Below are 13,447 nucleotides of genomic sequence, written 5' to 3' on the forward strand. Positions count from 1 at the left end.
GAGTGAAAACTATCTACAGTTCCCCCCTGCTGGGCCAGGGTGAGAACTCCAGTACATAACAATAAGCGCTGATCATCCCTCTTAGCTCTGGGTGGCAGTTTGCAAGCAGAGGGCAGGAATCCAAGAGGATTCTGTGCAAAGAAGGGCCTCTAGAAACCAGACGCCTATAAAAAATTATTGCTCCATTAAATATTGGGGTGAGGTCAGCATACTGCATACTATCCTCAAGACACACAAAAATGGAGGCGAGAAGAGCTCTCTGCATCCTCAAACAACTTGTTGCCTCAAATGAGACAGACTGGTTTCTGCAAACCTGAACTGTCACTTCTTCACCAGGAGGTTAGTTATATGCAGTGCTTTTTTTCTGGGGGGACACAGGGGTAGGCATACCCCTAAACATTTTGTGAATCTAAGTTTGGCCTCATTGAGGGGCAGTATTTCAAGATGAGTAGGAAAATGAGAGTACCCCTAAACATTTTTTTAAAGAAAAAAAGCACTAATAATAATAATAATAATAATAATAATAATAATAATTATTATTATTTATACCCCGGCCTCCCCAGCCAAGGCCGGGCTCAGGGCGGCTAACAAGCAATAATAAAAACAAGTTGAATGATTACAACTTAAAAACAAAAATTAAAATACAACATTAAAATACTGAAACATTAATATATTAAAATGTAGCCTCATCGCAGGAGGAGAAAGGAAAAGAAAAAAGAAAGAGAGGGAGGCAGCGGCGTAGCGTGGGTTGTCAGCACCCGGGGCAAGGCAAGTAATTTGCGCCCCCTAACCCGTGGATTTGCGCCCCCTAACCCGTGGATTTGCGCCCCCTAACCTGTGGATTTGCCCTAACCCCAGATGTTGTGCCTGGTGCGGCCGGCCCCCCCTGCACCCCCCACGCTACGCCACTGGAGGGAGGGAATCAAATTGGCCCCAAGCCAAAGGCTAGGCGGAACAACTCTGTCTTACAGGCCCTGCGGAAAGAAATCAGATCAGTATATGTACTTCTCTGAGGACAAGCTGCTCTCACTGCACCCAAACTACATATTACGTATAAAAACATTGACCAGAAACCCTCATGGCAACTTTTGGTACAGGAAAAGCAGTTTCCAGGGAGAGCAATTGTGTGTGTGTGTGTGTGTGTGTGTGTGTGTGTGTGTGTGTAAGAGAGAGAGAGAGGGGGGGGGAGAGAGAGAGGGAGAGAGAGGGAGAGAGAGCGGGAATGGGTTTGCGTTCACAACCCTTTTCATGCTCCTTTCTCCTTTCCAAATTATATTCTCAACAGATATTCTACCACCTTCTTTAACGTGCATACCTGGAGGCAACTGGAGTGTTATGTACTGAAGTTCTCACCCTGGGCCAGCAGGGGGATACTGTAGATAGTTATGCAAATAAGGGATCGAAAGTGATGTTCAGTGATTGGGTAGTTTTAGAAAATTGTTACAGTTACGTTGTACTGGAGCTCTATATAAGCAGGCTGACTGAACCCTTCAGTTCAGTTCTGTTCTGTTCTGGCCTGTGAATAAACAAGAGCTGTTTGAAGAATCGCTGTGTCGTCTGATATGTTCACCCACAACTTAACATGGAGTTTCCCCTCAACATTTGATCAGATAGATCAGAGAAGTTAAAATTATTTTAAGATTTTGTTAAGCTGAATTGGGACGTGTATCTCTACTGTAGCTTATAATGTGGAAATTCATTAGCATCCGCTGTAAATTTTAACTAAAGTTGATGGAGTAAAAGGAAGCACCCATCGCTTAGAATCACAATTGACTTAGAAAATTAAATGTACACTATGCTAGCAGCATTCTTTTTAAGTGACTAATCTGTTTTGTTTAATTGAATTATCACCGACAAGGAAGTAATCATTCTTACTTGTGTATGTCACTCTGCTGTTTTAACAGTTTAGGTGACTCATTCAGAAGAAATGGAGCAAGAGATATCCATTTAATATTGTCTCATTCAGCTGTAGCTGTAAGCCATTTGAGTTTCCTAATTTGGAAAATTGTTAGGGAGGTGGGGAGAGTCATCTCCACTTCACTGTTGTCCTTGAAGGGGTGTTGCAATGAGAGCTGATCACTTAGCAAAAAATAATCACCCATCCTCTGAGCTAGTACCAACTCTGTAGGGTGATAATAATTATCACGTTATTTAAAAGTGTTGAGTCTGTTTGCCACAACTCAAGTTTGTATCTTTAGCAGATAGACTATGAAGATAACACAGCGAGTGGATCTAAGACCTGCCCTACCATTTTACGGAAGTGCTAACATAATATTTACTCTTGCAAGTAGTACTTGCCATTGTTTCACGATAAATATGGCTAGGGTGCACTGATGCACTAGATAACTGGACTCTTAAATCTTTAACAGTTATACAGAAGAGGAAATTCCATCAGGCCAGCTTCTTAGATAATAAATGCTTTTTTGGGGGCGGGTTGCGGTTGGACTCAGAAAAGCTGCATCTGTTAAAATTCCTATTTTTGCAGGTCAGATTAGACTTTGCATAGCCCTAGTTAGCAGCAGAATTCACTTGCCAATATTTTCCTTTAGAATCATGGATTTGTTAGGTTGCTTTTAAGTTAAGCTAAATCATCCCATGAACCTCTGTTTTTGTGAAGACACACGTTGCCAGTTGAATTATATTTCATATCATCTTAGAGTTGGAAGGTCTCTTGCAGGTCCTGCTGGCAAACCAGTTTTCATATAGCAAGAGATCCTAACTCTATGATGCATGACAGATACTCGTCTATTTATTTTCCTAAAAAAAATAATATCCATAGTAACAGTCTGTACACCTCCCTAGCTAGTGTGTTCCATGCCTGTCATGTTTCCTTGTCAAATAAGTCAATCACACATTTTTGTTTTGTTTTTAGACTTAGGTGACATCTCATCTTTGTTTTGTTTCCCCTTTACTGTCTCTGTCTCTTTTAGGTGACACAATATAGTTGCAGTACAAATTTTTATTTCTGCTCTTTCTCAGTGCAGGAGCCAGTAACTCAGCAGGAAAATGTAGTCACCTTTTCTTTATTGTTCTCAGGAGCTTTTGCACAGCTTTCATCTGCCTGTTTTGTCTAACTTCCTGATTGCTAATAGTACAGCAGGTACTAGAGCTGTACCACAAGAGTTGGCTTGTACCACTATCCCTAGTGCTGGGAAGCAACCTAATTTGTTTCAGATCCACTCTACGTCTTCCTGACTCATTATACAAAACCAAATTAAATCTATTGAATCTGAAGTTCTGCTCATCCTCTATTCCCTATAGGGAATGTAAAATGGTTATACCTTTTTTTGTGTCTGAGCTGAAAGTTTGAAAACTTAAAACAAAACCAACGTGAACTGTGGAGAGGGGGGGTGAGAATGAAAACAATTCGACCAAATTGATTTTTGATTGTTTGTTAGAAAGAGATTGGGAAGGAAGCCAACAGTTCACCATTCTTCTCAATTTTTCCAGCCAGGTAGTTGGAAGAGAACAATGACCATGAAAAACAAACCTTTATTATTTACTTCAGCATCCCTACCCCAAATCACTGTGATTGGAGCATCCTGGAGAAGACACTCCCTGTGATTTAAACCTAGACCTGCCTATCAAAGTGAAAGATTTTCCCCCTTCTCCCCCCCTCCCCGCTGATCCACTTTGAGTTGCCTTGTTAATTGTGAAATCCAGCTCCGGCATGTGAAAACGTCACCCCTGTACACCTCGTAATTTGCACTGCACACTCAGCTGATGCACTCGCCTTCCAGATATATTGTGCAATATTATCCTAGGGATGTCAGCTGCGTTCAGCCAAACAAAGTTGTCAGCCACTTCATAAAGTCCCTCCCAGCCTAGCAGAATAGCGGTCACTGACACATTGCACTAGTGGTCTACCCTCACTCTGCTGGCACAGATACGAGGGCATTTGCATGGTAATAGATGAGAGGTCTCTTTTCTGTTGACCTTTGCTTATTGGATTCAGAATCCATGCAGGTATTGACAACTTAATAGATTTCTTTTCTTTTCTTTTACAAGGTTATGTGCGGCTTCCTGGAAGAGGGCTCTTAACACAGGTTTTTACCCAGAGTTTTTCCTGGCTGAAGGCATGGGGAGAGGGCATGTCTGAGGGTTGAGCTGTATTTAAGGGGACAATGAACTGCTACTTCAGTATGTTTGAATAAAGGGAAGGGTTGGGGTTTGTGTTCAGAATTTAGAAAGCAACCTTTGCCAACCTGGCGAGCTCCCGATGTTGTGGGTGGCAACTCTTATTAGCCTAGTCAGCTCAAAATTATGGAGGGTTCATTTTAGTTTTGAGTGGAGTGATAGGTAACACAGAAGATCCATCAAGATTTGCTAAAATGTATAAGACTAAAAATCAGATAATTCCTGGAGATGCAATGAGGCTGAGGGTATGTTCTATCATATGTGGTGGACCTGTAAAAGTTAAAAGAGTATTGGGAAATAATTTATAATGAATCGAAAAAAGTGTTTAAAAGTACTTTCCCCCAAAAAACCAGAGTCCTTTTTGTTGGGGATCATTCAGAATGAAATTCCCAGGTGTCAAAAAAGATTATTGATGTATGCCACTACTGCGGCCCGTGTTTTGTTAGCCCCCAAATGGAAAATGAGTGAGGTCCCAACTAAAGGAGAATGGCAACTTAAGCTGATGGAATATGCACAGTTTGCGGACTTAACATATAGAATAAGAGAACAAGAACATACGTTTAAAGAAGACTGGAAAATGTTTATTGAATATATGGGTGAAAATTGTGTACATTTGAAAACGTTGGCAGCATTAAGATAAATTAAACAGTGTAAATAAGTTTTGATGGATGTAATAATGGAATGCTGAATGGTTTAGTTTATGTAAAATATGCAGGGATTTATGATAAGTAAAATGAAGCATGGAAAGAGAAGAAAGGAAGTCATCGATATTTTATGGTTGTTTAAATGAATATTCCAAAATGTAAAATAGAAAAACTTAATAAAAATTATATACAGTGGTATCTTGGTTTTCGGAACCGAACTCTGCAAACCCGGAAGTAGGTGTTCCGGTTTTTGAACTTTGCCTCAGAAGCCGAATGTGCTCCTGAGCTTCCGTTTTCACGATTGTGCAGCTTATTTGAGTCCCCCGCATAGTAATTAAGGCTTTTTTCATCCTGTTTTACACTTGCGAGGCAAATTTAAGTCCCCCCATTGTAATTAAAGCCTTCCGTTTCTGATTGCAGTGTTCTGAGGTGATATTTGGTGCTTTTGTTTTTGCTATTTTTTGCGTTTTTGTTTGTGTGGCTTTTTCATTTTTGTGACTGTGGCTTCCTTTTCATTTTATGATTGATTGATTGATTGATTGTGTGACAGCGGAAATGGATAAAAGCAATGACTATAATCCAAACAATGACTATAATCATCATCATCATCAAACCTTTATTAGGATGTCCATAAGCTCCTCAAACCAAGCGACTCTAGCTACCAGAGAAAGTTCACCACTCCCTACCGAGATCAAGTGAATCACACGATCAGAATACACCAAGGTTTGGAAAGACGATAGAGTATGCGCGTTAAGCCAAATCCTTATGTACTGAGGATGCGGTACCTGGGGGAGTGGATTGATTACATTTTCTGGCACTCTTGTTGGAAAGACGAATTTACATTGAAGGGGGAGATAGTCACTAAGCATAGGATCACCTATGTGGAACTCAACCACATGGGGCAGCAATTTAGTGGGGACCAGAACATAGTCTACCACACTATCTCCTTGGGGGGGGGGGGAGGAAAGTAAAGTTCCCAGAACCGTCCCAATTTGGTGCTTTTGTTTTTGCTATTTTTTGCATTTTTGTTTGTGTGGCTTTTTCATTTTTGTGACTGTGGCTTGTTTTTCATTTTATGATTGATTGATTGTGTGACTGCAGAAATGGATAAAAGCAATGACTATAATCCAAACAATACTATAATCAGTGCAGGTAAGAATTATTATTATTATTTTTAATTTTTATCGTCTACAATACTGTCTCATTTATTTTAAAGTATAGAACATTGATTATTGCTTTCATTTTATGGATCAATGGTCTTGTTAGATAGTAAAATTCATGTTAAATTGCTGTTTTAGGGGTTGTTTTTAAAAGTCTGGAACGGATTAATCCGTTTTGCATTACTTTCTATAGGAAAGTGTGCCTTGGTTTTGGAATGCTTTGGTTTTGGAACAGACTTCCGGAACCGATTAAGTTTGAGAACCAAGGTACCACTGTATATAAAAACAGAAGATCCATCAAGAAAGCGTTGTGCCTGTCATCTTAATGGCACTGCAACTTAAATCCTGTTTTTATTTTTTAAAGACAGGAGAGGGACTTGGAAGGCTTCTCTTCTCTTTTCTTTTTCTTTTTCTTAGTTTTCAGATTATTATGGAACCACAGAGACAAGTAAACAATAATAAAAAACTCAACAATATGTCCAACTAAAGGCAGGGAATACAAAACCTAAACATATTAAATAATAACAGTCAATCTAAAATCATGACAACTACAGTCATACCTCAGGTTGAAGTAGCTTTGGGTTGAGCATTTTCGGGTTACGCTCTGCGGCGACCCGGAAGTAACAGAGCGCGTTACTTCCTGGATTCACTGCTCGCACATGCGCAGACGCTCAAAACGACGTCATGCGCATGCGTGAAAGCGGCGAATCGCGACCCGCGCACGCGCAGATGCAGGTTGCGTCCGCTTCAGGATGCGAACAGGGCTCCGGAACGGATCCCGTTCGCATCCAGAGGTACCACTGTATATTTCTCTAGAAGGCAAACAGAGAGATACCTGTAAATCTGAAACTAAACTTCATGAAATAAAATCCCACCATACTGAATAGAGGGCGCTGCAGAGCAACCAGGAACCAGCAGTAGGAAAATGGTGTTATTACGGCGAAAACAAGGTCTGAATTTACTTTTAATTTACTAGGATGCCCTGCGACGTTTTAGAATGATGTATCCAATGTTGTTCTAATAACGTTAAAAAGTTCAGTGTAGATCCAGTCTTTGTGTCATTTCACTCCCATGCCCACCAACACCCACTCACAGCCCCCTCCGCCTGTGCCAGTGATCCAATCAGGTTTGGCTACATAACTGAAAGCAAATAAACGGATTGTTCTCCTTCAGAACGGCTGGTGGAGAACTGGGAAGAAATGCATCTTCATTGCTGACACAACAGATGCCCCCTAACCTGCAGCGCTGTGCTGTAATTTCATTTCTATAGCACTTCGTGACGCACCAGAATCAGTTTCCTTTCTCCAACACCTGTCGTGAAAGAGGGGTCCTGCGTGAGGGACAAACATTTTTCGCTCCCTCCTGGAAGACTGCTGAAAGAGGGATGAAAAAAAAATACTTAGGGGAGAAGCAACCCTCTCCCTTTTTAGCCTAGCGTGAATAATAAAATTAAGATATGCTGAAAACCTTACTGTTCATTATCTCCGCAGTAAAAGAATTGTGCTGAAATAATTATAGGAATGCACCAGAACTACAATCTAATGAGCTCTCTCTGTGGATGAAAAGCAGCTTCTCCCATTGATGGCAAGAACATGGGACAACACCCCTTGTATTCATGGGAGCTCCATTCATCCATGATAGCAGCGAGAGCTTTGTGTGCAGTGCTGTGTATTATAGCCAATCGATTTCAATGATTAACACTGAGAAATGTGACAAAGCCTGGACTTCTTTGAATCGGCCAGCAGTATGTTTATATTTGATTGGTATTCAGCATGAAAAACGCTGAGGGAGAGGAGGGGAAGGCAGCTTATTATGAAAGCTTAAATACCAAGCACTCTTTTCTGTGATTTGACTGTATTGTGACTGATCTGGACGGTCTCTACTTGGCCTTTGAGTAAAGTTCAGATTATGCAATTACAAATATCTGAAACTGGCACAGTCTGCCCACATATTGTAAATCATAGAATTGGGCCCTCGGTTTCCATGTGTTCTGATATGCTAAGCTCTTACTAGACAGCTGGGATAGCTCAGTCAGTAGAGCTTGAAACTCTTAATCTCAGGGTTGTGGGTTTGAGCCCCATGTTGGGCAAGATTCCTGCATAGTAGGGGGTTGGACTAGATCTAATGTTTTGGGACTACAATTCCCATCATCCCTGACCACTGGTCCTGTTAGCTAGGGATGATGGGAGTTGTAGTCCCAAAACATCTGGAGGGTCGAGTTTGGGGATGCCTGGACTTGGAGACCCTTCCAACTCTACAGTTCTATGATACTCTGAATCTTGTGCAAAATAACTTTGTTTTCATCCTCATAAGAGGGTAGGTTGCCTTAGTTGCTCAGCATGTGATTTATTTATTTATTAACAGAGGGGACCACAATAGCTCTATCTGCTGCTCGTGGTCCAATATAACTGCTTTTGATTTATTATTATGCACATTGGCCTAACAAAGTATCAAAGAATTCCTGTCATCTGGACAGTAATAATCTACATCAGGAGTGGGGAATCTGAGGGTTGCCCTTCCCTCAGGGCAACCTGCCACATGCCACGTGTCTCAGGCAAAAATGGGCATGGGCAGAGGCAAAGGTGGAAGGAGCAGGAAATGTGAATGTCAGTTTTGTACGGTAGGGTAGTTTCACACAAACTGACACCTCAACCCCTCAATATTCTCCATCCAGACAAGAAGAGGCATTATCAGAATTCAATGGCATTTTTCAGAGTGAAACAGGATCAGTCAGGGGAGAGTCCTGAGAATCAGGTAGAGGAGTCTAGTAGGCCACGTTTAGTCGTCAGTCTTGAAGTTCCAGTCTCTGGCCTAAATGATTTCCCTCATCCCGGTCAACTTTTTCAATCAAAGGGCATAGAAGTTATACAGCAAAACATCCAATTATAATTGATAGCCCTTTAGGTGGAAGAAGACCCAGTTTTCAGAACTTTCTGAGATCTAGTATTAGCACGTTTCTCCCACGTTGCCATATATTATGCAAATGCATACCCTCCAACATTTCTCCAATGAAAATTGGGACGTCCTATTGAATTATTATTGTTATTGTTGTGGTTGTTTTATTTTATTATTTATACCCTGTCCATTTGGCTGGGTTGCCCCAGCCACTCTGGGTGGCTTCCAACATATATAAAAACATAATTTTGTTTTTTTAAAAAACTTCCCTATACAGAGCTGCCTTCGGATGTCTTCTACAGTGGTACCTCAGGTTAAGTACTTAATTCGTTCCAGAGGTCTGTACTTAACCTGAAACTGTTCTTAACCTGAAGCACCACTTCAGCTAATGGGGCCTCCTGCTGCCGCCGCACAGCCGAAGTACAATTTCTGTTCTCATCCTGAAGCAAAGTTCTTAACCTGAAGCACAATTTCTGGATTAGCGGAGCCTGTAACCTGAAGCGTATGTAACCTGGAGTGTATGTAACCTGAGGTACCACTGTAGTTACTTATTGCCTTGGGGTTTTTTTTTGGGGGGGTCACATAACTCCATACCCTCCAACATTTCTCTGATGAAAATAGGGATGTCCTAAGGAAAAGCAGAATATTTGGGGATCAAATCAGAAACCAGGACATCTTCTGTAAATCTGGGACTGTCCCTGGAAAATAGGGACACTCGGAGGTTCTGTAAATGCATCTCCTGTGAGCCAAGCTTTTCATAACCCAAATATTCAAAGCTTTCCGGCCGCTTCAGATAAATGAGTGTTTTGCTGCAAACAGAACCACATGAAACCATCCCATTGTAGCCCAGTAAACCAAAGAATCCAATACATTCCACAACAACTTCACATCGGGGACTCTTTAATTAACAGAGGGCCACTTATCATTTTAAAAGCAGCACCACAAAGTAATAAATAGCTCCAGGGACTTCTGAAGGCTAATTGAAAGCAGTTTAGAACATTAATCACAAAATAGTTCAAAAGCAATTTCCAAATTGCTTCCTACAGAGGTCAAGTTATCGATATACACATTTGAGTCAGTTGGCCTGTGAAGAAATCAACATTGGGACCAAGATCAATGACAAAGCATTTAGCTGGAGTACCTAGCAGATGATTTCAGTGGTGTAAATGACAAATGGCATGTGATTATTATTTTTTAAGTAATCTTAAAATACATTATAATCAGTGTTTTTTCCTGGGGGGGCGCAGGGGTATGTGTACCCCTAAACATTTTGTGAATCTAACGGGAGAAGAAACTAATTTTTAAGATTTCTTTAGTTTTTCTCTAGCGTGGTGAATCGTCAGTTCTGTTTCTACCCCTGATAGTGGCCTCATTTCCTGTCACGGTGTTTCCTGAGTCTCAAATGGAATGAGAGTACCCCTAAACTTTAGGGGGAAAAGCACTGATTATAATAATAATAATAATTATTTATTAGATATATTTTATGGTGTTATTTCTCCTAAGTTTTTGTTGTTGAACAAAGCACTTCTATGATGGATGTGGCTAGAAAATCCATAGCTGAGGTAATCTGCATCTGAAGGTAGCTTTGAGTTCCTCAGAAGAATTTCTTCTACCTGACTTGCCTTGCACAAGTGTGCTGGCTATTCACAGTCACCACGAGAGTCCCTTTTAACTCACAGGAAGTAAAGACAATCATTATTTTTTTCTTTTTCATTCCTTAAACAGCAAACATGCATCCCCAATTATTAAAACTGATTGATAACAAAGGTTTCGGTTGTAATCCTGTCCAGGTCTGGAGGGTGGCAACACAAGAACGGGGCCTTCTCTGCAGTGGCTCCCCATCTGTGGAATGCTCTCCCCAGGGAAGTTTGCCTGGCGCCTTCATTATAGGCGTCAGGCAAAAACATTCCTCTTTAACCAGACCTTTGGCTGATTGACATCCAATGCCCTTTTAAATTGTGTTGGGGAGGGAAGGATATTTGGGTTGTTTTTGTTTTTATTGTGTATTTTATGCGTTTATATTGTGATTTTATCTTGTGAACTGTCCTGGGACCTGCAGGCAAAGGGGACTAAATAATAATAATCCACACTTAATTTGGAATTAGTCCCACTGAAATCTGTGGGGCTTTCTTCCGAGCAGACATGCATAGGATTAACTTAATTTTTGACCCATTAAATTATGCAGCACAGCAGTTTAGACAGTACATACATATGTCTCCGGGGGGCATGTGCTCTACATTGCAGAGCAGGGCTGCCTGTTCCAAATCTGTTTTAAAAATAAAGGGTGGGATTCAACTAATGAGTCTCATCAGTGGAAACACTTTCCCCCTATGTGCCCCAATACCCTCTGAAATTGGCTCAGGGGGCATAGAGAACTCCCAGAACAGTGAGCAGGGGTGAGAAAGGGGAGGTTGTTCCATTTGGCAATCCAAAATGCTTGCCATCGATTGAAATAATCAATATACAGTGGTACCTCGGGTTAAGTACTTAACTTGTTCTGGAGGTCCGTTCTTAACCTGAAACTGTTCTCAACCTGAAGCACCACTTTAGCTAATGGGGCCTCCCGCTGCTGCAATGCCACTGGAGCACGATTTCTGTTCTCATCCTGAAGCAAAGTTCTTAACCCGAGGTACTATTTCTGGGTTAGCGGAGTCTGTAACCTGAAGCGTATGTAACCCGCAGTACCACTGCAGTGCAATTTTGAGATCCCCCCAAGGAATGACAGGAGCTCTCAGGTGCCAATCAGCAGTTTGTACTTGGACCGCAGGCTGAGCAGAGACACAAATCACTGGTCACTGTCTTACCCATTATTTATAAGTTTGCATCTGTCCACATACATGACGTGTGGAACTTGCAAAGCTCTGGCAACAGCTGATCACCTGAGCTAGTGAATCCAGGTGCACCTCCTTGCCTGACAATCAGCTGATGGTTGGAGCTTGCAAAATCCTTGTTGTTGTTGTTTAGTCGTTTAGTCGTGTCCGACTCTGTGTGACCCCATGGACCAGAGCACGCCAGGCACTTCTGTCTTTCACTGCCTCCCGCAGTTTGGTCAAACTCATGCTGGTAGCTTCGAGAACACTGTCCAACCATCTCGTCCTCTGTCGTCCCCTTCTCCTTGTGCCCTCAATCTTTCCCAGCATCAGGGTCTTTTCCAGGGAGTCTTCTCTTCTCATGAGGTGGCCAAAGTATTGGAGCCTCAGCTTCACGATCTGTCCTTCCAGTGAGCACTCAGGGCTGATTTCCTTAGGAATGGATAGGTTTGATCTTCTTGCAGTCCATGGGACTCTCAAGAGTCTCCTCCAGCACCATAATTCAAAAGCATCAATTCTTTGGCGATCAGCCTTCTTTATGGTCTAGCTCTCACTTCCATACATCACTACTGGACCCGAGGTACCACTGTAGTGCAATTTTGAGATCCTCCCAAAGAATGACAGGAGCTCTCAGGTGCCCATTAGTACTTTGCACTTGGACCACAGGCTGAGCAGAGACACAAATCACGGGTCACTGTCTTACCCATTATTTATAAGTTTGCATCTGTGCAAACATGTCGGATGGAACTTGCAAAGCTCTGGCAACAGCTGATCATCTGAGCTAGTGAATCCAGGTGCACCTCCATGCCTGACAATCAGCTGATGGTTGGAGCTTGCAAAATCCTACCCGCAGTGTAAGGCAAGACCTGGCAGTCAGCTGATTTTGGGGGTTTGCAAAGCCCAGCACAGAGGGATTTTACCCAGGGCTTGCAGGTACGTCTGATCAGCTGATCGGCGATGCTTTCAAACCCCTTTCGGCTAAGCCGTATCTTTACCTGCCCCAATACCATGAGCAGAGGAGAACACAGACTTCTAGAACGGTTCCCCTCTGTCTCTTTAGCGTTGCTGTTCTGTTTTGTTAATGTTATTTCAATGTCAACTGCTTTGTGAGGTTTGCCCCAAAAGGTATATAACACAAAAAACACTCACCTGGCTTGAAGGCTGTAGTAAAGATTCCTGACACAAGCAAGTGAGATGTCCAGAACACTCAGAAAGCGCTAAATATTGTTCTAAGTGACAAGCCTTCAATGCAATGGTGTCAGTTTTATTATTATTATTGCTCATAATTATGGCAAACGAATTAACCTGTTCATAAGAGCCAAGCACTAAACCTTGGTACAGATGCTGTGTTGAAATGAATAAATCAGTGGGTAAAAGTGAAACAAGTTATATAGACAGTAAAATAGAAGAATTTGCTAGAAGACGCTCGATTTGCCACTGGGTGCAATACCTCTCCCATTTCCTTCTGTTAACTGCCATGTGGAAGCCTTATGAGAACAATGATTCAGGACCATTGGCAGCCATTTATGCACCCTGACAGCACACACTTTCCTCCTGCCTGTTGTCTGCACACCTACTGTGAGGGTGTTCATCATAATGACATTATGAAGCCTTTTTTCTGGTTTTGTTTTTTTGCTGTCAGGAATAGGATGGCATGCAAATTGCCCCATAAATTGTGTGCATCATAAAAACGGAAAGCGGAGCTTTAAAACCTATTCCATATCAAGAATCCACGACTACCACGATCACCACCACCACCTCTGGAGTTTTATGAACACAGAGATAAGACATTTGCATAACA

Source organism: Podarcis muralis, chromosome 11 (assembly GCF_964188315.1).
Source record: "Podarcis muralis chromosome 11, rPodMur119.hap1.1, whole genome shotgun sequence".
Classification (NCBI taxonomy): Eukaryota; Metazoa; Chordata; class Lepidosauria; order Squamata; family Lacertidae; genus Podarcis; species Podarcis muralis.